Below are 24,098 nucleotides of genomic sequence, written 5' to 3'. Positions count from 1 at the left end.
CTTGTATAAACCCAAATGCTTTAATCACCTCATCAAAGCACTTATTCCAACTCTGAGATGCATGCACCAGTCCATAAATGGATCGCTGGTGCTTGCACACTTTGTTAGCATTCTTTGGATCGACAAAACCTTCGGGTTGCATCATATACAACTCTTCCTTAAGAAAACTGTTAAGGAACACCGTTTTGACATCCATCTGCCAGATTTCATAATCAAAAAATGCAGCTATTGCTAACATGATTCGGACGTACTTAAGCATCGCTACCGATGAGAACGTCGCATCATAGTCAACTCCTTGAACTTGTGAAAAACCCTTTGCCACAAGTCGAGCTTTATAAACAGTCACATTACCGTCTACGTCCGTCTTCTTCTTAAAGATCCATTTGTTCTGAATAGCCTGGCAGCCTTCAGGCAGTACTTCCAAAGTCCACACTTTGTTCTCGTACTTGGATCCTATCTCGGACTTCATGGCCTTGAGCCATTTGTTGGAATCCGGACCCACCATTGCTTCTTCATAATTCACAGCTTCATTGTTGTCTAACAACATAATTGATAAGACAGGATTACCATACCATTCAAGGGCAGTACGTGATCTTGTCGACCTGCGAGGTCCGATAGGAACTTGATCCGAAGTTTCATGATCATCATCATCAACTTCCTCCTCAACCGGCGTTGCAACGACAGGGGTTTCCCCTTGCCCCGCGCCACCATCCTGAGGGATTAGAGGTTCGACAACCTCATAAAGTTCTATCTTCCTCCCACTCAATACTTTTGAGAGAAACTCCTTCTCAAGGAAAGCTCCGTTTTTAACAACAAACACTTTGCCCTCGGATTTGAGATAGAAGGTATACCCAACTGTCTCTTTTGGGTAACCTATGAAGACGCACTTTTCTGCTTTGGGTTCCACCTTTTTAGGCTGAAGCTTTTTGACATAAGCATCACATCCCCAAACTTTAAGAAACGACAACTTCGGTCTTTTGCCATACCACAAGTCGTATGGTGTCGTCTCAACGGATTTTGATGGTGCCCTATTTAAAGTGAATGCAAATGTCTCTAAAGCATAACCCCAAAATGATAACGGCAAATCGGTAAGAGACATCATAGATCGCACCATCTCTACCAAAGTACGATTACGACGTTCGGATACACCATTACATTGTGGTGTTCCAGGCGGTGTCAACTGTGTAACAATTCGACATTGTCTTAAGTGAGCACCAAAACCGAAACTCAGATATTCACCCCCACGATCAGACCGTAGGAACTTGATCTTCTTCTTAAGATGATTTTCAACTTCACTCTGAAATTGCTTGAACTTCTCAAACATTTCAGACTTGTGCTTCATCAAGTAGACATAGCCATATCTACTCAAATCATTAGTGAAGGTGAGAAAATAACGATATCCGCCTCGCGCCTCCACACTCATCGGACCGCACACATCGGTATGTATGATTTCCAATAAGTCACTTGCACGCTCCATTATTCCAGAGAATGGAGTCTTGGTCATCTTGCCCATGAGGCATGGTTCGCAGATGTCAAGTGAATCAAATTCAAGTGACTCCAAAAGTCCATCGGAATGGAGTTTCTTCATGCGCTTTACACCAATATGACCTAAGCGGCAGTGCCACAAAAACATGGCGCTATCATTGTTAACTCTAACTCTTTGAGTCCCAATGTTATGTATATGTGTATCATCGCTGTCAAGATTCAATGTGAACAATCCCCTCACATTGGGTGCATGACCATAAAAGATATTACTCATAGAAATAGAACAACCATTATGCTCTGACTTAAACGAGTAACCGTCTCACAATAAACAAGATCCATATATAAAGTTCATGCTTAACGGATGCACTAAATAACAATTATTTAAGTTCATAACTAATCCTGATGGTAACTGAAGTGAAACTGTGCCGACGGCGATTGCATCAACCTTGGAACCATTTCCCACGCACATCGTCACTTCATCTTTCGCCAGCCTTCGTTTATTCTGCAGTTCTTGTTTCAAGTTGCAAATATGAGCAAAAGAACCGGTATCGAATACCCACACACTACTACGAGAGCTGGTTAAGTACACATCAATAACATGTATACCGAATATACCTGATTTTTCCTTGACCGCCTTCTTAGCAACCAGATACTTTGGGCACTTGCGCTTCTAGTGACCCAGTGATGACCCACAAGTATAGGGGATCTATTGTAGTCCTTTCGATAAGTAAGAGTGTCGAACCCAACAAGGAGCAGAAGGATATGACAGGTGGTTTTTATCAAGGTAATATCTGCAGACACTGAAATTATCAGTAAGAAGTGGTTGTGTGGTGAGATGATTTGTAGCAAGCAACAAGTAACAAAAGTAGCAACGGTGCAGCAAAGTGGCCCAATCCCTTTTGTCGCAAGGGACAAGCCTGGACAAACTCTTATAAGAGGAAAAATGCTTCCGGGGACACACGGGGATTTCTGTCAAGCTAGTTTTCATCATGTTCATATGATTTGCGTTCGTTACTTTGATAGTTTGATATGTGGGTGGACCGGCACTTGGGTACTGCCCTTACTTGGACAAGCATCCCACTTATGATTAACCCCTCTCGCAAGCAGCCGCAACTACGAAAGAATAATTAAGACAAAGTCTAACCATAGCATTAAACTAATGGATCCAAATCAGCCCCTTACGAAGCAACACATAAAATAGGGTTTAAGCTTCTGTCACTCTAGCAACCCATCATCTACTTACTACTTCCCAATGCCTTCCTCTTGGCCGAAATTATGGTGAAGTGTTATGTAGTTGACGTTCACATAACACCACTAGAGGAAAAACAACATAGAACACATCAAAATATCAAACGAATACCAAATTCACATGACTACTATTAGCATGACTTATCCCATGTCCTCAGGAACAAAAGTAACTACTCACAAAGCATAAACATATTAATGACTAGAGAGGTAATGAGTAGCATCAAGGATCTGAACATAAACTCTTCCACCAAGTAATCCAACTAGCATCAACTACAAAGAGTAATCAACACTACTAGCAACCTTACAAGTACCAATCGAAGTCGCGAGACGGAGATTTGTTACAAGAGATGAACTAGGGTTTGGAGATGAGATGGTGCTGATGAATATGTTGATGGTGACGAGTCCCCTACGATGAGAGGAGTGTTGGTGATGACGATGGCGATGATTTCCCCCTCCGGGAGGGAAGTTTCCCTGGCAGGATTGTCCTCCCGGAGCTCTAGATTGGTTCTGCTCAAGTTCCACCTCGTGGCGGCGGCGAATCCACGAAAAAGCTCCTCCCTAATTTTTTTCTGGACGAAACCCTTCATATAGTAGAAGAGGGGGGGCAGTGGGCCAGCAGGCTGCCCACAAGCCCCCTTGGCGCGGCCAGGGGGTAGCTGCGCCAAGCAGGCTTGTGGCCACTTGCTCGCGCCACTCTGGCGCTTCTTCGGCCCAGTATTCTTTATAAATCTGGAAAAATCCTCGTTGATTTTTACGGCGTTTGGAGATGCGCAGAATAGGTATCTCAACTTTGCTCCTTTTTCAGGCCAGAATTCCAGCTGTCGGCATTCTCCCTCTTCATGTAAACCTTGCAAAATAACAGAGAAAATGCATAAGTATTGTACCGTGAAGTGAAATAATAGCCCAAGAAGCGATAAATAACAACATGAAAACATGATGCAAAATGGACGTATCAACTCCCCCAAGCTTAGACCCCGCTTGTCCTCAAGCGAAAGCCTAGCTCAATAAATATGTCCACATGTTTAGGGAGAGAGCTGTCGACAAAACAAGATACGAACATGCATGCATCATGATCATGATCAGAACAACAATACCAACATATAATCTCTCATGCTAAAGTGATAATTCCTTCACAAAGTAAAGCATGGATCAAGAACCTTACCGAGAAGTAACAACCAATAGCCTTTAGTCATTGAAGCAATTGCAATTTATCACAACATCAGAAAGATTCAAATAAGAGCTTGTAAAGAAAATCCACAAACTGAATCATTCTTTCGTTCTCTACAATTGCTACAACTCAAGTGGTACTCATGAGATCAAAGTTTCACCTGGACACAGAGAAAGATAGGGGCTTACAGTTTTGCCTCCCAGCTGCTTACCTCAAGGGTAATGTCAACAATAATAATTCATGAATACTTACTTCCAAGTTGACATATGAGTATAGATCTTTCCCAAGCATATGACGTTAGCCAAGATATAGGCGAGATAAAGAATTGGTGAAGATCACCATGACTCTTTCAAGGGCAAAAAGTAAAGGTACAAGATAGGCCATTCGTAGAGGGAAGCAGAGGTTGTCATGCGCTTTTGAGGTTTGGATGCGTGTCCTCTTAGTGCGGAGGAACGTCACTTTATATTGCCTCTTGTGATGAAGAACTTTATTATGCAGTCTGTCGCCTTTATGTCTTCCTCATCACAGGTTCGTACAAAGCTTATTTTCCACACACTAATAGATCATACATATTAGAGAGCAATTTTTATTGCTTGCACCGACGACAACTTACTTGAGGGATCTTATTCAATCCATAGGTAGGTATGGTGGACTCACGTGGCAAAACTGGGTTGATGGTTTATGGATGCACAAGTAGTATCTCTACTTAGTGCGGGAGGTTTGGATAATGTGAGGTGGAAGCAATCGTCACATGCTAAGGGATCTCTAATCATATAACATTGTTCGGAACCAAGCAAACAAAATTCATTATGTTGTCTTCCTTGTCCAACATCTACTTCTAAGCATGTAATAGTTTAATGAGTGTTCACAATCATAGATGGTGTCAAAGATGATGTATTTACATGTGAACCTCTCATTCTTTATCACTTCCTATTAATTGCAACAATGACCAAGGTCTACGTTTGTCTACCCTCAACAAGTTTCAGTCAACATTCTTTTTATATGTGAAACCATCACTTCCCATAAGATCATTACATGATCTTTCATGCTTTTGTTCTATTCTCACTCTTTTGATCATGGCAAGAGGCAAAGCCCTTCAACTAAGACACTCTTTATTATATGGCTCACGAGCTCGAATACATCGGGGGTTGACTCTGTGACAACATACCTTCCCCTACAATGGCACCAGAAGAATGCTGCTAGCACTCCCCGGCAACGAAACTAGAAGAATGTTGTTGACGGCCCACCAGCGCGTGGGATCGTAGCAGTTTTCGAGGGTAGAGTATTTGACCCATATTTGTTGATTCGGCAACAGGAGGTGAGAGGATACTCTCGAGTATTAGCAGCTGAATTTATCAGATTCAACCACACCAGAAAGATTAGTATCTACAAGCAAAGAGTCAGCAGCAAAGTAATAGGATAACAACGGTGTCAGAAACGATCTGTTGACGGCAGACTATTCCTAACTGTCGTATGAATGGCGCCAGAAGTTGCCCGTTGACGGAAATTGTCTGTTCTCGGCAATGACCAGCGAATCAAAATTGTAGCAGGTAGCAGCAGTGTAACGAGTAATAGCAGTGGCAAGGAACAGCAGTAGTGACAGCAGTAGCAAGTAGCAACAGTAGGAGGCGACAGTAGTAATAACAGTAGCTGCACAGCAAGACAAGTAACAGTAGCAGTAGGACAAACTCAAAGTAAATGGGTCGGTGATTTGTTTGGATGATATTCATCATGCAAAAGTTATAACACGGAGAGATATGTGGCTAGCTCCCGTTCGTCAATGTGATGTAGGCATGCATTCCGTGTGTCGTCATACGTGCTTAGGGAAAAGAACTTGCATGACATCTATTGTCCATCCCTCCCGTGGCAGCGGGGTCCAAAAGGAAACTACGGGATATTAAGGTTCTCCTTTTAATAAAGAACCGGACCAACGCATTAGCACTTGGTGAACACATGAACTCCTCAAACTATGGTCATCACCGGGAGTGGTTCCGATTATTGTCACTCCGGGGTTGCCGGATCATAACACATAGTAGGTAACTACAACTTGCAAGATCGGATCTAAAACACACATATATTGGTGACAACATAATAATTTCAGATCTGAAATCATGGCACTCGGTCCCTAGTGACAAGCATTAAGCATGTCAAAGTAGTAGCAACATCAATCTCAGAACATAGTGGATACTAGGGATCAATCCCCGTCAAAACTAACTCGATTACATGATAGATCTCATCCTACTCATCACCGCCCAGCGAGCCTACGAATAGATTACTCACGAATGACGAACAACTTCATGGAATTGGAGAGGGAAGAAGGTTGATGATGACGATGGAGACGATTTCCCCTCTCCGGAGCCCAAAACGGACTCCAGATCTGCCCTCCAGATGAAGAACAGGATGTGGCGGCGCCTCCGTATCGCAAACGCGACGAAATTTTCTCTCCTAAATTTTTCTGGGACGAAAGTGAACTTATAGAGCTGAGATTGGGGGCGGCAGAGCCACGTGGGCCCCACAAGTTTGCTAGCCGCCACCAGGCACTACTGGAATCTGCTGGTTTGCCCACAGCCAGAGCTGACGGCAAAGGACAGTTTAGCTGATGGCAAAGGCTTTGCCATCAGTGAGCTGTCGGCAAAGGTACCGGCCAAGATTTTATCGGCAATCACCTTCTTTGCCGACAGCTGGAGCTCCACCGACGGCAAAGACTTTGCCATCAGCTTTGTAGCACGGGCTGACGGCAAAGAGCAGTGGCGGCAACGGCGCAGGCCGAGCTCCGTTAGAAGGTTAACGGCAGGCTTTGCCCACAGCCGTAGAAAAGCTGACGGCAAAGCCTCTCCTCTTTGCCCACAGCCGTAGAAAAGCTGACGGCAAAGCCTCTCCTCTTTGCCCACAGCCGTAGCAAAGCTGATGGCAAAGCCGAAACCCCTAGGCGCCCTAGGTCCCCTCTTTGCCCACAGCCGTATTAGAGCTGACGGCAAAGCCCCCTTGGCCGCCTCTTTGCCGACAGCTGAAGCCCAGCTGATGGCAAAGCCAAGAATTTGGTATTGCCAGGATACACAGGCTGCCGCCACGTGTCTTCTTTGCCTACAGCTCACTGACGGCAAAGCCTTTGCCGTCAGTGAGCTGTAGGCAAAGACCCTCTCTGCTTTTTTTTATATTTGTTTTCTGTTAATTCCCTGCATTTGAAAAACATAGATACAAACAGCAACATATATATATTGAATCTGCCCCTAAACAGCACCACAAGTGCATCACAAAGTGCAAACAGCACAACACAAGTGCAAACAGCACGAATATATGTCATTAAAGTGCAAACAAGATCACAAAGTATTACAAAGCATCACAAGTGCATCCACAAATACAATTGCATTACAAAGTTCATCTAGGACTACACAAGTGCATTACAAAGTCTCGAGCATCCATCCATATGCCATGCTGCTTTATCAAAATCTGCATAATGAGAAAGAATTTAGAAGAAGAATACAATAAGAAAGAAGTTATCTAAATTAAGCTAAGCAATTAGAAGAAGAAGTGGAAGAAGAAGAATAAGAAGAAGAAGAAGTGGAAGAAGAAGAAGAAGAAGATAGAGAAAAAGAAAGAAGAGAAGTTATCTTTTTCTCCTCTTTCTTCTTCTCTTATTTCTTTTTCTGTAATGTGGTTACATTTCTAGACTTTAGTTTCACTTGTGTGCGCTTATGATTCTTTTGTTCCTAGGTACCATTTAGACTTGTGCAAAAATGTTTTGGTCATACGTTTTCTCCTGAACGAATTTGTGAATTGGCTTTTTAGTGATCTGAATCTGCTGCTGATCTGTATCCATTTGTGTGCGTCTATGGCTGCTGCTTCCAACAACATTTCCTCAGGCAATGGATGCAATGATGCCGAAGAATCATATCAGTGTGAACAACATGTGCCAAGAGGATGAGTTTGAATCTGGTGACGTGGTGGTCTTGGGGTATTGGCTGAGAGGAGATCTGGATGGACACAGAGGTGAGCATGCTAATAACCTGTTTACTGTAATTCGACGCCCCTTGGATTGATGGAGTTTGAATCGTACTCAACAGTCCATACTTGTGTCATTTCTAATTGTAGTTCCTAATTACAAGGGTGAGCAGCAGTAGCGAAGCATAGTGGAGGATGTTTCAACAAAATAAACTTAGATAAAGTCGTATTGAATTAGTAAAGTACTATGCCAACTTAGCTTCCTTTTGAGCAAAAGGTTTTGTGAGTATCCACACAGGTCTGCACATAGTTTTCATGGAAGATGGTCCGTGCTTCTTGTCTTTATATGATGAACATGTAGTTTAATGCTATTATCTAGGTGAACAGAAAGTATAATTAATTTGATATTCCTTTTAGTACATTTTTTGTCTTATATATATATTCCCTGAATTAAGCTCATGGGCCAATATCTGTTCTGCACATTACACTAAAAAAATACTTTTTAGCAGCAGCAATATGACATATGTAATCTCAGCTAGGTTGCTTACTTAGTGGCCAAACCATGCATTACTTTCTAAGTTTCACATTAACCGTGTTTCCATGCACATCACCCTTTATTTGTTGGTTATGATCTCATGGATGATTTTATCCATCACCAAATTTGCACAGATATGCAAAAAATATATTTTTTTCTTCATTTTGAGATTAAGATTCAGTCTCAATACTAGAGTCCAATGGAAAGTTGAGCTTAGATGATTGCATATGAAGTAACCTTTGACCTTTACATCTAGCTTTTCTATATTACTTTTTTGTGTTTAGGAAAACTGGAATCAAACTTCAGCGGGTTAGAAGTGGTGCCATTGTAATTCATATTTGTTTGATCTAGGAAAACTACCGAGGCCGACTACTATCAGCTATGACATTTTGACAATTACATGTAATGTTCAAGTTCGGTTTACTTTCCTGGTTAGTGATACCAAACAAGATCCATCCTCTTGAATTGATGGTTGAGAATAATATCATGACAAATTGCTGCCTAGAATTCTACAGCCAGGTGCCCAGGTGTGTTTTTGTTTCCCTGGCTTGCTTTTCTTCCTTTGCACAGCAACGCGCGGGGCATCATCTAGTAATCTAAGTTGATCTAAACAATAAGAAGAATAAGAAGGAGAGGAATAACTTACCAAATGCCAGGAAACGAAGGAGAAGCTGCATCTCCGTTGGTCGCTGGGTTGCTAGGGCTCTCACCAGGAGAAGTAAAGGGATCGTGGGATTCAACTCTTGAATGATGCTGCAACAAGGCAAGAGTTAAAATATGTGGTTAGCACGGCAACACACAATGGTATAAGACCGTGCAAGGTTGGTCATTGAAAGGGAACTCACCGTTCCCACCGGAGAAGGCATCGGCGGAGGGGGCGGCAAACCTTGCTTCTCACACATAGCCTGCAAATTAGTTTTCGAGGAGTCAAAGAAATAGCCTTGTTGCGTCTCACATAGCCTTGCTTCTCACACAACTGACTTACCGTAACGAAGTCGTGCATGGCCTTCGCATGGGCATTATTGCGTGCCCTCTCCTCGTCAAGCAACCTCTGCGTATTCCGGTCCCTCTCCTCCAACAAGAGCCTGGTGGCCTCCCTCTCCTTCATAAGTGCGGCCTGCAACCCCTCCTCAAAAGGAATTTTCATCATCCATCCAGGGACAAAAGAACGAAAGAAATAATGAAGAAAACTAACCTCGATGGCAAGATCAACTGGCCTCGCGCGTTGCCGTATTGCAGGAGCGGAGCTCGTTTGCCTCGACTTGATCTGAGATAGAGTCTCAGTGATAGGGACGAAGCCATCACACATGGCCAGCGTGCCATGACTCTTACCGCCACCAGAGATCATTAACGACTCTGGATCGATAGGATTCTGGCTCGGGTCAAAGTCAGGCCCGCGCAGCTGTTTGACCACCTCAGAATAATACGTCATCTTGCTGTAGGCGGACAGGCTTGTGTACGCCGACGGCCCGTCCCCCTCAGAATATGCCTTCGCCGTCTTGTACGAGCCCTTATGGGCCATGCTAAACGCGGCGTATCCCTCAGGCTCGGGCTGGTTATTGTGTTTGGCCTACACGAAAAGACAAAGAATTAGTACAACAAAAATCATGAACGAACGAATTATTGATGAAACAAAACAAGGCACACATACCCATTTTTTGGCGTATTGCTTGATGTTGGCATTGCCTTGGTGGTGTGGCACACCAACCAATTGGGCACGACGGTCCTTGGCCATAGTGTGGGTGCTCAACCAAGCCTCTGTGCACCACCTGTCCACTATCATCTCCCAACAATCCATCTTATCGGCCAACCATCTCGGGGGCACCTATGAATGTAAGTTAATGAAGAATGAAACTAAGTATTATAACTAAATAGACCTAACTAGCCCTAAGAATTGATCTTTGGAATGTACATACCTCCATGTACTCGGTCTTATCAAGGAAAATCTTTCGACATTCAGTCTTTGTCTTCGGCTCCCCTTGCTTGGCGTATCCACATATAAAACAATATAAAATATCAATTCATCAAGTATGTTAAATTAATTATGGCCATTTTTTAATCATGGTTAATACATTGGGATGCACGGCATGCACACCTACCAGCTACTAGGTAAAGATGGGTCCTAATCCCACCCGAGTATGTGTAGATTGGGTCATTAGCCACTGCTCTGCTCCCGACCCAACGCAAAATTTCGGCAGCACCTCCCCGCTGTTCTCCTGATACACGTCTCGGCAACTAACCGAGAGGATGTGTATCCGGAGAACAACAAGGAGGAGCTGTCGAAACTCTGCATGGGATCCGGAGCAAAGCGTGGGAAACGACCCAATCTACACATACCCGGGCTGTCCATGGATAACGTTGGACAATTCGAAAGAATCACCATTATAAATATGCAAATGCATGCATATTTATGACAGGAACCCTTTCGAACGGGAGACGCATATTGGTTACGCAACACCTTTGCATTTTAATACTAAAAATACCTAGCTAGATAGTGTCATCAGCACGAAGGCCGGAACAGAGCAAAATAAAGGGGGTGGAGGAGGAGTTAACAAATGTGCTCACTTTCGAATGCAGGGGAGGTCGTCGAAAACCAATCCCTCGCGGAGAAGCTACTGCACATTTAAATGCACTCAATCAACACAAGAAATTCCTACATTAATTAGAAATTAGGAGCCGTTAATCTGGTGGGACCAAGTTATTACGGTGTAGATTACTCTATATAATATGAAGTTTGCAATATATATTATGTTATTTTTATACTATGGAAATACCAGATATTTCCAATTCAATCTCTCACATATCCGTTTTTGTCAGTTACGCATCCCTCACGTATCTCTATCTCAAAAAATAATATCTCTAACGTATCTCTCTCTCTCTAGGCATCAGACTACCAATGCATTTATATTGGCATAATTTACATCGCGTGTCTATCCTCTCATTATATAAGGGGAACCGCTAGGCATCAGACTACCAATGCATAGCTTCCCATCAAACCAGGCCATTGGATCAAAACATCTGGAGCGTTGGATGCATTCCTGTAACAGCGCCGGCACCTGCCTTGGTAATTGTTGAAACGAATCCTTTATTGTCAATTCCTTCCATATATCTTATGTCCCTAAAATCACGTATGCACACAGCATGGTCGAGTCCTAGGATTGTTAGCTACGTGCAAGGGGCTCCACTAATTGAGATTTTGTTTGTTGTAAAAACTTCCATGAAGCGCGTACAATATTTTTTTAAACATATACAATCTGCTATAGACTTTGTGCTTCGAAACTGGATAGGATTTGTTTTTTGAAATATAACAGTTTGTTTCCGAGACAACGAACTGTTTTTCCAAGGATATGAAATTTGCTTCCATTGCGATTTAAATTTGCTTCAATCTGAAAATTATTTCAGTGCAATGGTTTATTTTCAACGCAGCAAAACAATGTTTCGTGGAAACGAAAAATTATCTCAATTGCTACTGAGATTTGCTTCATAGGTTCATGCTTCCCAGATTATTGATTTACTGAAATTGCATGCTTCATGATTTCTAGGTTCCTCTCGACTAAACACTTAAAAGTTGGATTCAGTAGGGTTCTTCCAATGTTATAGTTGTAAGCTTCGTAGCCATTTTTTCCTCAACATATGTATAATTTTGTTTTTTGAATATTCATGACTGACTCAATTCATCCTAGGATGTTCAGATGTCCAGGTGAAAACAATAATAGGGCTGTAGCTGGCATGACAAAAGCAACAGCAACACAAAAGTTTCATTGTCAATGTTGGCCAGAATGGAATGTAGTCAGTAGTGTTTACTAGTATGCAATTGCTTACCAGAGTTCATTCTAATTTAGACCACCTGTTTTGTACCACACGGGAGGAGACAAGGAGCCAAGGGATGTTAGGCCAGTCAGCATGTCGAAATTGACGATCCAGAAAGAAAAAAAAGGTTATGAAGGACCAGTTCAACAGTCAAGTCTTTTTTCCTGGACCCATTTCAGCAGTCAGGTTACTTTCACAAACCAGTCCAATGACCAGGTCCAAAAGTGACATTTGTACATACATACATACCGTAAAGTACCGGGTACTATTTCTTTTCCAAGGAACACAAGTCTCTGAAAATTCAGGGACAACTTAATTTGGCCCAAAGTGTAGTTGATTGCACAGTAAAGAATGGTCGTGGTTTTCAGTTTCTCCCAACCACACCGCACAAAAGATCAAACACAGATGACAGCACTCAGCTACCAAAGAGAAATAAATACTTTTATGTTTATCACAGCATCCAACACCCAAGCTGACGATTTCAGATATCCCAAATATCTGATAGCAGTAGCTCTGTGGAGAGCTGGAGGAAGAAGCAGTTGGGAGGCCGAACCTGGCGCGGACAAGAGGAGGAGGAGGGGCCGGGGCCGCGGAGGAGAGGAGGAGGAGGGGCCGGGGCCGGCGGCGTCGGGCGGGAGGGCGGCGGGGGCCGGGCCCGGCGGCGCCTGGCGGGGGGCGGCGGGGGCCGGGGCCGGCGTCGGGCGGAGGGGGCGGCGCAGCGCTGGGCGGCGCGAGGGGCGGCGCGAGGGCGGGGCGGCGCAGCGCTGGGCGGCGCGAGGGCGGGGCGGCGCGAGGGCGGGGCGAGGAGAAGAAGAGAGCTGCAGCGCGGGGCGAGGAGAAGAAGAGAGTTGCAGCGCGTGCACGGCAAAGACAGGTCACGGGGGGATAAGGCAAAAAAAAACGGTGGCCTCTTTGCCCTCAGCCAGCTGTCGGCAAAGACAGCCGTTAGTCTTTGCCCTCAGCTAGCTGTCGGCAAAGACAGCCGTTAGTCTTTGCCCTCAGCCAGCTGTCGGCAAAGAAGGCCCCCGTTTTTTTTTCCTGGCCGAGGCGGCGACTGGGTTAGCCCCTATGCCGTCAGCCTTGCTATGCCGACAGCTTTTTTGTCCTTTGCCGTCAGCTGGCTACTGGCTTAGATAAAGCGGACGGCATAGATTTTATTTGCCGTCAGCCCTTCCTATGCCGTCAGCATTTATTTTGGCTGAGGGCAAAGGCTCTTTGCCCTCAGCCCCGTAAAATTGCTGACGGCAAAGCTTAAAGCTGTCGGCAAACTAGCAGATTCCAGTAGTGAGGGGGTGGCGGCTATAGGGCTTGTGGCCCACTGGCCCACCCCCTTCGGTGGATCTTTGCGCAGGTATTTTTCATATTTTCTAGAAATAATATCCGTAAATTTTCAGTACGTTTGGAGAACTTTCATTTCTGCACAAAAACAACACCAAGGCAATTCTGTTGAAAACAGCGTCAGTCCAGGTTAGTTCCATTCAAATCATGCAAATTAGAGTCCAAAACAAGGGCAAAAGAGTTTGGAAAAGTAGATACGATGGAGACGTATCAACTCCCCCAAGCTTAAAACCTTGCTTGTCCTCAAGCAACTTAGTTGACAAACTGAGAGAGAAAGAAAAACTTTGACAAACTCTATTTGATCTTGTTGTTGCAACTTTGACAAACTGAGAGAGAGAAAGAATTTAATTAAGATCACAAGTTAACCACATAAGCAAGTGACACAAAGGTCTCACGGTAAACTAATATCAATGGCATAATCAGCTAACGAGCAAATAATAATGAGTTTCAAATACCAATACTTCAATCAAAACAAGCATGAAGCAATATGAATAGGTGGTATCTCGCTAGCTCTTTCTGAGACCACAAAACATAAATGCAGAGCACTTCCAAAGATCAAGGGCTGACTAAACATTGTAATTTATAGCAACGAAGATCTAGTCATAGTCATACTTAATATCAATCAAAAGCAAAGCATAAAAATGACAAAGGTGCTCTCTAATTGGTGCTTATAAAAGAGGAGGATGACTCAACAAGAAAATAAATAGACAGGCCCTTCGCAGAGGGAAGCATTGATTTGCAGAGGTGCCAGAGCTCAAGCTTTGAAAACAGAGATACTTCCTCCGTTTCGGTTTATAAGTCATCTTACGAAAACCAAATAATCCCAAAACACTAAGGCACGATGCATTAACTTTCACCTCATTTCTTGTTTTTTGACTTGAATAAAGGAATCAACCAATAAGAGACATGGGGCGTTTATGTTTTTAATGACTTAAAACTAACTAGCACAACATGCATTGGTCAATTCATTGCATGCAATGGTATTAATTAACAAGTTAACATTAATTTCTCTTGTTTTCCTCTCCGTCTTGGTTCCGGTGCACAACCTAAGATGACTTATAAACCGAGACGGAGGGAGTAATAATTTTGGATGGCATGCTTTCATTGTCAACGCAATGACCAAGAGTTCTCAATATCTTCCATGCTACTCATGCTATAGGCGGTTCCCAAACAGAAAAGTAAAGTTTTAACTCCCCCACCACCAATCAATCACACTCCACGGCTAGCCGAATCCTCGGGTACCGTCCATACTAACATCAATCCGGGGGGAGTCTTGTTTTACAGTTATGTTTTCGATTTAAGCGTGGAACTGGGCATTCCAATTACCGGCCCCTTTCTCGTGAATGACAGTGAATAAACACATGTCGAGGATAACTCTCCTAGCATGGAAGATACCAATAGCCCCATGTCACCACATGAGCGGTTCGGGCATGCAAAACAGATTATTTCTTGAAGGTTTAGAGAGTGGCACATGCAAATTTACTTGGAACGGCAGGTAGATACCACAAATAGGTAGGTATGGTGGACTCTGATCGAAAAACTTTTGGGTTTATGGAAGTGGATGCACAAGCAGTATTCCACTTAGTACAAGTGAAGGCTAGCAAAAGACTGGGAAGCGACCAACTAGAGAGCGACAACAGTCATCAAGATGCAATGAGTTTGACTAACATTGAATGCAAGCATGAACAGGATATAAATCACCATGAACACGAACATCATAGAGGCTATGTTGATTTTGTTTCAACTACATGCATGAACATGCGCCAAGTCAAGCCACTTGAATCATTCAAAGGAGAATACCATCCTATCATACTACATCATAGTCATCTCAAAATCTATGTTGGCATTCAAGACAAACCATTATAAGCTCCTAGCTAAATAAGCATGGCATCATAAACTATGATCTCTAAGTTGTCATTGCAAACATGGTTCTCTCACAACAAAGTTGAATCTGGGATGACAAGCTAGTCATATTTACAAAAACAAAATAGATAGAGTTCAGACCAGCTTTTCCAGACTGAGTCACTTCATCATATATCATCATTATTGCCTTTCATTTGCACGATCGAACGATGTGAACAATAATAAGAGTGCTCGTGCAATGGACTAAGCTAAATCTGCAGGCAAACACAAAGGAGAAGACAAAGTAATATGGCTCTTTGAAAGCTAAATAGGTATGCATGCAAGAACCACTAAACGTTGTAACCAATATCTTCTACCTGGACCCAAAGAAAAAGAAAACTATTTACACGGGAAAGCTCCCAACAAGAAAAATAAGAAAGAAAAATATTTTTGGGTTTTTTTAAAAGGACACAAAATAAGAAAACAAAAATAAACTAGCATGGATAATACAGTGGCAAAGTGTAAACACCGGCTAACAAAGTGAAAGCATAAGCATGAATGTAATGTCGGTGAGAACACGTACTCCCCCAAGCTTAGGCTTTTGGCCTAGCTTGGTCTACTCCCATGGATGGTCCTCGCGAAACCCAAAATCATAATGGGTGTTATACGGGAGTGCTGCAGCCACCGCCTGAATAGCTGCTTCACGAAGTCTAGCAGCCGTCGCCTCCCTCTCATACTCCTCTGCCTCTCCTATGGTGATGTAGTATCTTCATTTTACCTGAAAGTCAAAGAAAGCAGGAGCAGGAAGGGTAATATGGAAAACACGCTGCTAGTTAAATATCAAGCAGTATAGGAGGGATCCATAGTCCCTCTCAAGGAACTGGTAGCGTGTTAGAGCGACACGATCAAGATAGGCTGTACGGAGAGGAGGGTCTTCTGAACGGATGGATACTCCAAGAAAATTTGCTAAGCGTGTAGCATAAATTCCACCAAAGAAATCCCCCTCAATGGCATTATTATTCAGCCTCCTTGCTATTATAGCTCCCATATTGAAGCTCTTGTCACCTGTTACTACGCTCTTAAGGATACTGAGGTCGGAAGCGCATAGGTGACAGTGTGCAACCTTGCCGTTAATGCACCTACCTATGAAGAGGGCAAAGTAGTGCAAGGCAGGGAAATGAATGCTTCCTATGGTAGCTTGCGTGATATATCTAGTTTCGCCAACAGTTATACTGGAGACAAAGTCTCTGACCGAACACTTAGAAGGATCATTAATACTACCCCCATCGGGTATCTTGCAAATCCTATTGAAATCCTCCAAATCCATGGTGTAGGATTTATCGTACACATCAAACAGTATGGATGAGTCACGGCCAACTGAAAATTTAAATCTACGCACGAAATAGGCAGTGAGCATAGCATACTTTTCACATTTATCTGAGAGGAATTCTTCTAACCCGGCATTGCGGACAAGTGTATCAAACTCATCCTTGAAACCTACTTCGATCATGAACTCATCGGAAGGCCATTCACATGGTTGTACCGGTGCGTCCCTTAGTTGATAAGGTTCGGGCTCCCGAAAAGAAAGATGGGGACCCTTCTTACTTGAGGAACCACCATGAAACTTCCTCCGGAACATAATTTCATTTTGCTGAAATTTTTGAAGTTCAAGAGAAAAGTGAATGAAGACCATCCACACCTTGTACCAACTACTCCTACTAGTGCCTAGAGACTGTATCACGCGCTAAAACTATGTGGGACCACCTAAAATCAACACTTCTAGCTCAAGAACAGGGTCACCAAGGTAGCAAGAATACGCGAAGGATAAAGCACTAGAGCAAAAACTAATTGGACAATGGAGGAGTCACTTACCAAGGAGTAATTTCCCCAAAACGGTTCGGAGAATGGTGCTTTGAGCAAGGAGATCGAAAATAACAGCCAAATGAGCAAGAACACGGGTTTGAGCTGCGAAACAATTTTTTCTGGAGGTGGAAGAAAGTGATGGGAGCTGGAATGAGTGGGGGGTCCCTGTGGGCCCCACAAGCTTGCTAGCCGCCACCAGGGGGCGGCGGCTGCAGGGCTTGTGGCCCACTGGTCAGCCTACCAGGTCAGCTCTCAGGCCCAGTATTTTTCAACTATTCCAGAAAAAATCATACTAAATTTTCAGGACCATCGGAGAACTTTTATTTTCGGTGTATTTTTCTCCGGGACGCTAAAACAGAAAACAGGAAAAACTAAACTAATTCTATCATTTTTCTTCAGAGCAACAGAAAATGAAAGCTGAAAACAGAGGTATGTGACTCTTTGATTCATCCATTTCACGGTCGTCGAAAGAAATCCGTCAATGGGGTTGATCAAGTCCTCATGACAAAACCTTCTCGAATCGCAAGAGAGAACGGAGAATTTTCGAATAGCCACTGATTGTTCTGCTGTGTATCCCTTGCAATGGCGCCAAAAATAGTTGTGTTGACGACACCAGGAATCCTTCAGCTACAGCTATGCCTTAAGGGACTTTCTAGGCAAGTATGCAAAGGATTTCCCCCGTGGCCTTGGAGCCTTGCGTCAGTGTTCCCTCGAAGCGGAAAGGGTGATGTAGCATAGAGACCGTAAGTATTTCCCTCAGTTTGAGAACCAAGGTATCAATCCGGCAGAAGAGTATCTCAAGATCCTGCACAAACACAAAAGCTTGCACCCAACGCTATGAAGTGGTTGTCAATCCCTTATAGATTGTTTGCCAAGTGAGAACTGAAAGCAACAAAGTAACAAAGCAAAGTAAAAGCAGAGATGTAAACGATGGATGTGGATAGACCCGGGGGCCGTAGTGGTTACTAGTGGCTTATCTCATGAAAGCAAGTAGACAGTGGGTGAACAAATTACTGTCGAGCAATTTATAGAACTGTGCAGAGTCGTGACGATATCTATGCAATGATTATTTCTATAGGCATCATGTCCAAAACAAGTAGACCGATACTTTCTGCATCTACTACTATTACTCCACACGTCAACCACTATCCAGCATGCATCTAGTGTATTAAGTCCATAAGAACAGAGTGACGCCTTAAGCAAGATGACATGATGTAGAGGGATAATCTCAAACCAATGATAAAAACCCCATCTGTTTACCCTTGATGGCAACTGCTTGATGTATGCCTTGTTGCCCCTACTATCACTGGGAAAGTTCACCACATGGCAGAACCCAAAACCAAGCACTTCTCCCATTGCAAGAATCATAGATCTATTGGGCAAACAAAACCCAAGACTCGGAGAGACTTACAAGGATATCAAATCATGCATATAAGAAATCAGCAAAGTCTCAAATATATATCATAGATAATCTGATCACAAGTCCACAATTCATCGTATCTCGACAAACACACCGCCAAAGAAGATTACATCGAATAGATCTCCATGAAGATCATGGAGAACTTTGTATTGAAGATCCAAGAGAGAGAAGAAGCCATCTAGCTACTAACTACGGACCCGTAGGTCTGAAGTGAACTACTCACGAGTCATTGGCGAGGCGATGATGATGATGAAGAAACCCTCCACCTCCAAAGTCCCCTCCGGCAGGGCGCCGGGAAGGGTCTCCAGATGAGATCTTGCGGAAACGGAAGCTTGCGGCGGCGAAAAGTATTTTCGAGGCTCCCCTGATTTTTTGCGGAATATTTGGGAATATATAGGCGCAAGATCTAGGTCAGGGGCGGCCAGGGTGGCCACAAGCTTTCCCACTGCCGCCTCCCCCCTGGTGGCGTGGTGGGAGCTTGTGGGCTCCCTGGAGCCCACCTGACTTGGCCCAAAGGCTCCCTAGTCTTCTTTCGTTCGGGAAAAAATAATTTCGGGGTTTTTCTTCCGTTTGGACTCCGTTCCAAAATCATATCTGAAAAGAGTGAAAAACACGGAAAAACAGGAACTAGCACTTGGCACTGAATCAATAAGTTAGTCCCAAAAAAATATAAAAAGATACATAAAACATACAAAGAAGACAACATAACAGCGTGAAACCATCAAAAATTATAGATACGTTTGAGACGTATCAGCCACTAAGTCACCTCAATGGGGATATGTATCTCCCCAACAAGCAAATCATACTTCATCTTGACACGAGGAATAGGGCATTCAAAGCTCCCAATAAGAATCAATGAAGTCTTTTCGGTAGCATTGATCCAATGTACTTGATATCGTTTCTTCGGAAAGTGCACTGTGTGCTCATTACCGTTGACATGGAAAGTTACATTGCCTTTGTTGCAATCTATAACAACCCCTGCATTGTTTAAAAAGGGTCTTCCGAGGATGACAGCCATGGCATCGTCCTCGGGAATATCCAAGATAACAAAGTCTGTTAAGATAGTGGTGTTAGCAACCACAACACGCACATCCTCGCAAATGCCGATAGGGAAAGCAGTTGATTTGTCGGCCATTTGCAGAGAAATTTCAGTGGGTGTCAACTTATCTAGTTCAAGTCTACGATAAAGAGAGAGCGGCATAACACTAACACCGGCTCCAAGGTCACATAAGGAAGTTCTTACGTAGATTCCTTTAATGGAGCAAGGTATAGTGGGCACTCCGGGATCACCAAGTTTCTTAGGAGTTGCACCTTTGAAAGTGTAATTGGAAAGCATGGTGGAGATCTCAAGATCTGGTATCTTCCGTTTATTGGTCACGATATCTTTCATGTACTTGGAATACACACACATTTTGAGCATATCAGTTAACCGCATCTGCAGAAAGACAGGTCTTCTCAGCTCAACGAAGCGCTCAATATCCTCATCATCCTTTTCCTTAGATGGCTTAGGAGGAAAGGGCATAGATCTCTGAACCCATGGCTCCCTTTCTTAACCATGCTTCCTAGCAGTGAAGTCATTCTTATCCCTTAGGTTGTGGGTTATCAGGATTAACCGCAGGTTCAATCTCCACATCCTCATCATTGCTAGGTTGAGCACTATTATGAACATCACTGTCCATATTGTCACCAGGTTCATGTTCATCACCAGATTGTGTTTCTGCATCAGATGCATAAATATAATTAGGTTCTTCGGGTGTGACAGTATTTGGTGAACTAGCATGTAGGTTTCTATCATCCTTCTTCTCTTCCTTAGGATGACTAGGTGTATCAGCATTCATTCCTTGAGAATCTTGATCAATTCTCTTAGGATGACCTTCAGGATACAAAGGTTCCTGAGTCATTTTGCCTCGTCTAGTAATGACTCTGACAGAGTTGTCATTTAATTCATTGAGCAAGTCATTCTGAGATTTAAGTACTTGTTCTACCTGAGTAGTAATCATAGAGGCATGTTTACTCAGAAGCTTCAGATCATTGACATTTCTGTCTACACAAGCACTTAAATGGCTAAGCCTACGAGTACTTTGTTCCAAATGTCTGCTAACATAAGCATTGCAACTCTTTTTTTTGGCAACAAAGTTGTCAAATTCATCAAAGCATAGGCTAGAAGGTTTGTCAAAAGGAATATCACTCTCATCAAACCTACGCAGAGAATTTACTTCTACTACTTATATCGGGTTATCGAGACCATGGATCTCTTCGATAGGTGGTAGATTTTTGACATCTTCAGATCTAATGCCTTTCTCTTGCATAGATTTCTTGGCTTCTTGCATATCTTCGGGACTGAGGAATAGAATACCTCTTTTCTTCGGAGTTGTCTTAGGAGGTGATTCGGGAATACTCCAAGCATTATTGTTGATCAAGGTGTTATTCAGTATGGTCTCAGCTTGTTTTATAGTTCGTTCCCTAAAAACACAACCGGCACAACTATCTAGGTGGTCTCTAGAGGCATCGGTAAGTCTGTTATAGAAGATATCAAGTATCTCGTTCTTCTTAAGAAGGTGATCAGGCAAAGCATTTTGTAGCTGGACGAGCCTCCCCCAAGCTTGTGGGAGTCTCTCTTCTCGGAGTTGAGCAAAGTTGTATATTTCCTGCAAGGCAGCTTGCTTCTTATGGGCAGGGAAATATTTCTTACAGAAGTAGTAGACCATATCCTGGGGACTACTCACACATCCAGGAACAAGAGAGGTGAACCAGGCTTTAGCGTCATCCTTTAAAGAGAAAGGAAACAACTTAAGGATATAGTAGTGGCGGATCTTCTCCTCACTAGTGAAAAGGGTGGCTATATCGTGTAGTTTGGTAAGATGGGCTACGACCGTCTCAGACTCATAACCGTGAAAAGGATCAGATTCGACTAGAGAGATTATCTCAGGGTCGACAGAGAATTCATAATCCTTATCGGTGATAAAGATAGGTGAAGTGGCAAACTTCAGGTCGTATTTCATCCTAGCTTTCAGAGATTTTTCCTTCCACTTGAGAAGTAATTTCTCAGCGTCATAGGCATCCTTACACGCAAGAAAATCCTCAGCTATCTCTCCCTCCATAACGTAACCCTTAGGTATATCAAGCAATTCATATCTAGGAGAGCTAGATCTAGCAGGAGCAAAAGCAGGTTCTATCTCAATAGTATCGGCAGTATCAGAAGCATCACGAGCATTGGCAGTAACTCTAGCAATATGAGCATCAAGGAACACCCCTAGTGGAACATCACGCAAAGTAGTATCTCTAGCAGTATCAGGCATATCATCATCAGGCATAGCATCTCTAGCAGTATCAGGCATAACATCTCTAGCAATATCTGGCAAAGCAGTATCAGGCATAGTATCAAGCATAGCATCTCTAGCAGTAGCATCATAAGCATCATCAAGCAAAGGCGACATATCAAGATTTCTAGCAGGAGGTGATGTTGCAAACTTACTCATAACTAAAGGTGAATCAAGTGCAGAGCTAGATGGCAATTCCTTACCTCCCCTCGTAGTTGAGGGCAAGACTTTGGTTTTTGGATCCTTCAGATTCTTCATAGTGATCAGCAGATATAAATCCCAAGTGACTTAGAGAATATAGCAATACCTCCCCGGCAACGGCGCCAGAAAAATGTTGACTCTGTGACAACATACCTTCCCCTGCAACGACACCATAAGAATCCTGCTAGCACTCCCCAGCAACGAAACTAGAAGAATGTTGTTGACGGCCCACCAGCGCGTTAGATCGCAACAGTTTTCGAGGGTAGAGTATTCGACCCAAATTTGTTGATTCGCCAACACGAGGTGAGAGGATACTCTTGAGTATAGCAGGTGAATTTATCAGATTCAACCACACGTGAAAGATTAGTATCGGCAAGCAAAGAGTCAGCAGCAAAGTAATATGATAACAACGATGTCAGAAACAATCTGTTGACGGCAGACTATTCCTAACTGTCATATCAATGGCGCCAGAAGTTTCCCGTTGACGGAAATTGTCTGTTGCTGTCAACGAACAGCAAATCAAAATTGTAGCAGGTAGCAGCAGTGTAACGAGTAATAGCAGTGGCAAGGAACAACAGTAGTAACAGCAGTAGCAAGTAGCAACAGTAGCAGGCGACAGTAGTAACAACAGTAGCAGCAGAGCAAGACAAGTAACAGCAGCAGTAGGACAAACTCGTAGGCAATGGGTTGGTGATTTGTTTGGATGATATTCATCATGCAACAGTTATAACATGGAGAGATATGTGGCTAGCTCCCGTTCGTCAATGTGATGTAGGCATGCATTCCGTGTGTCGTCATACGTGCTTAGGGAAAAGAACTTGCATGACACACTACAAGAAATATGCTCATATGTGATGTTTTTTAGAATGTCGTTGACGAATTCATCATAAATCTATGACGAATTCATCCGAGATCATCGTAAAACGTTTGAGGGGATCAAATCTACATATAAATTACGACGATGTGAGTCAAAATGTCGTAACCGCATAAGATGAGATCGTCATAACTTTTACGACGATTGTAAAAATGTCGTAACATGTTCTAACTGATCAGAACTCTTCCCACGGATCAATGACATGGCACCCATCCATCCATCCATTTATCTCACCATCTCACATCCATCCATCCATGTATTTACAGAAAAAAAGAAAAAAAGAAAACCACACCCACAGCCAAACCCTAGCTCAGATCCCTCCCTCCTCCCCATCTCCTCGCCGCCGCCACCTCCTCCCCGTCCCCGCCCCCTCCCGATCCAGTCCTCCCTCCTCCCCATCTCTGACGAAGCCGCCCAGGCCCCAACACCACCGCCGTTGCCCCCACCTGGTGCTCCGCCGGCAGCCGCTCCCTGAACCCGAGGAGCTACACGCCCTGTGTCGGTGGTGTCGATGTCACCCTCGGCGGCGGACGGAGGGGGCGATGGGGACGAGGAGCTGACGGCAAAGTCATCTCTAGCAGCTCTACCTCGAGGGCAACGCGCTCGCCGACGGCCTCGAGTTCCTGGAGGCCCTGGTGATCCGCGACATGGGGCCGATCGGGGTTGCCGTCCCGAGCGCCCTCTCGCAGCTCACGCGCCCCCAGCAGCTCTACCTCGAGGGCAACACGCTCGCCGGCGGGGTACCCGGGAAGGTGATGTCCAGGATGAGCTCCCTACGCTACCTCTCGCTCGCCGGCAACCCGCTGGAGGGCACGCTGCCACCGGAGCTCGGGGACGTTCGCGGTCTAGTCCGAGGAGCTCCTCGTCGCTTCCGTGGCTTCGGGGACATTCTCTCTTTTGCTTCATTGTTCATTTGCGATGTTGTGCACTGCAGTAGAAAGGAATCCAGGGGAGAAGTGTAGGAACTGGGCATCGAGGACGTGATGCCAGAGCGGCTGTCCGGGCTCATCAGCGGCTACGCCGGCCTCGTCAATAAGTTCCCTCCATGAAGG

At 44.0% G+C, this 24,098-nt stretch overlaps 1 pseudogene; it reads left to right on the top strand.

Moving 5' to 3' along the window:
• The first annotated feature begins 7,767 nt into the window (after positions 1 to 7,767).
• Positions 7,768 to 24,064, top strand: LOC123397038 (annotated as a pseudogene).
• The last annotated feature ends 34 nt before the right edge of the window (positions 24,065 to 24,098 follow it).

This window comes from Hordeum vulgare, chromosome 5H (assembly GCF_904849725.1).
Source record: "Hordeum vulgare subsp. vulgare chromosome 5H, MorexV3_pseudomolecules_assembly, whole genome shotgun sequence".
NCBI classification, from domain to species: domain Eukaryota; kingdom Viridiplantae; phylum Streptophyta; class Magnoliopsida; order Poales; family Poaceae; genus Hordeum; species Hordeum vulgare.
Note: the sequence above shows the minus strand (reverse complement) of the source record. Positions and strands in the feature narration are given on the sequence as shown.